Here is a 2400-nt window from a genome sequence, read left to right as displayed (position 1 = left end):
CCGAGTTACCCTGTGGCTGGTCTGCTGCTCACTGTGAGTTACCTTGTAACTGGTCTGCTGCATCCTGGGTTACCCTGGGATCACATTGTTATCCCCATCCCCTGTGGCCTGACTGGGGGACCTTAGCGCGGCATCACCGGATGTTCTCTTGTAACATAACCAGATATTTCTTTTGTACGTACTATAGATCTGTACATAGAACAAATATAAATGTTGTTGATAGGACAGTTGAGAAATAAAGAGAATTTTAACAGATTAGCTTCGTTGTCATTTCCCCAGGTCTGGACGTGCACCTTACACCATTTAGCCTGGAATGCAAAGCAAAAAAACTACTGAATGTGTTCTTATATTTCAAGAATTCACATGTTACAGTCACATGTCTTTAGAGTTATTAGTCAGTGGGGTTGATTAAAGCATTTTTTTATATTGCAAGTAATTAAAGATATTGCTTTCGAATAACCATAGATCTATTTTGTTTAGAGTGCATGTCATATAGAAAAAAATATGTCAGGCAGCTTTAAGGTTGACAAAACACTTATGACATCTTGAGAATAATTAAATAAATTAAATCATTTTATGACTAAATTAAATCATTCTTTAACGAAAGCGACAAATCCAGAGAATTAAAAATTAAGTTCTCGTACAGGCATGATCGAAATAGATGTCTACAAATATTTCACATCCTCATTAAGGTATTATTTACTACAAAACTACTTGCAGAACGTGCAAAAGCAACGATATAAATACAAATACATATACATAAGTACACTAACAATCACTCAAACTCAGACAGGAAAATTTGTATCTACTTATCGCTAAGCAAACACACACTCATACACACACACACACACACACACACACACACACACACACACACACACACACACACACACACACACACACACACACACACACACACACACACACACACACACACACACACACACACACACATTCACAGTCTCACATATATATACATATATATATATATATATATATATATATATATATATATATATATATAAATATATATATATATATATATATATATATATATATATATATATGTATATATATATATATTTATATTTATATATATATATATTTACATATACATATACATTTACATATATATGTATATATATTTATATGTATATATATATATATATATATATATATATATTTATATATATATATATATCAACATTATTATTGATATGATTATCATTATGACTGTCAGGATATTCATTCTTCCTGGTTTACTGTTGGGGATTTTGCTGCTTCTATTTCTAGCAGTATTCTACTTTCATTATTATTACTACTACTATTATTACTATCATTAATATCATAATATCATGGTATCATCATTCTTGTATCCTTTTTATGACGATTATCATTCTTGTTATTATAATCATTCTTATAATTTTTATTGTTATCAGTTTTATTCTCTGTTATCATTCTGTTGTCGGTGCTATTTTCCTTTACTATCATTAATATCATGATTATCATTGTTATCATATATTTCAGTATCATAATCGTTATCATTGTTACAATTGCCATCGTGACTTCCATTACTTAAATGTTGTAACTTTTTATCATTCATTACCAATATTCATATTGAGTACTGTAATGGTTATTGACATTCTTATTGTTATTATCAGATTCATTTTCATTATTATCACTATCATTATATTCATTATGTTGCTCTAATCATAAGTATTTTTCATAACAATTAGTACTGTTATTGTGTTTTTTTAAATATCATTACAACTATTATCAGACTAAAATAACTCCATCACTATTGATATTCAAATCTTTTCTTTAGCAAAGCTTAATGTTCGTATTGCCCTGTATTCTTCAATTCATTTGGGAACTGATTTTGTTCATAATTTTGGGATAGCAAACATTTTGTGATAAAGTTTTTTTATTATTATTGTTTGGGGAAAAGGTTACACGATTACAAGTTATGATTCCAAAAAAATCATCTATATAAATACATATGTATATATGTCTGTGTATATATGTATATATATGTATATATACATGTGTGTGTGTGTGTCTGTATATATATCTATATATATATATGTGTGTGTGTGTGTATATATATATATATGTATATATGTATATATATATATATATATATATATATATATATATATATATATATATTGTATTTGTTTGTGTGTGTGTCATAAACCAGTACAGGTCCTCTTCTATTTACTCTACAGGCAGATCTCTATTTTAAATCATGCAAAAGTCTGGCATATCAATTAGTAGCCTGAAGGCTTGAAGGCTTATTTGACTGTGTCAATGAATGTGTATATTTCTCCCCATTAACGAAGAGGACGTGCACAGGAAAGCGGCGCGAAGAAAACAGGGTTTGCAACATAACAACAATAA

The 2400-nt window shown here is 28.7% G+C and overlaps 1 protein-coding gene across 1 annotated transcript in view; it reads right to left on the bottom strand.

Moving 5' to 3' along the window:
- Positions 1 to 1906: 1906 nt before the first annotated feature.
- LOC122242155 (uncharacterized) overlaps positions 1907 to 2400 on the bottom strand; it is a 14837-nt gene continuing 14343 nt past the window's right edge. The window contains exon 16 of the mRNA XM_086538554.1: positions 1907 to 2400. This exon is cut by the window's right edge and continues 175 nt beyond it. The gene's annotated coding sequence lies outside the window, so the exon portion shown is untranslated.

The sequence above is a fragment of the Penaeus japonicus genome, unplaced genomic scaffold, assembly GCF_977035675.1.
Source record: "Penaeus japonicus unplaced genomic scaffold, GWHDUDI00000001_assembly GWHDUDI00000007, whole genome shotgun sequence".
Taxonomy (NCBI): Eukaryota; Metazoa; Arthropoda; class Malacostraca; order Decapoda; family Penaeidae; genus Penaeus; species Penaeus japonicus.
The sequence above is the reverse complement of the archived record's forward strand: the minus strand, read 5'-3'. Positions and strand labels throughout refer to the sequence as shown.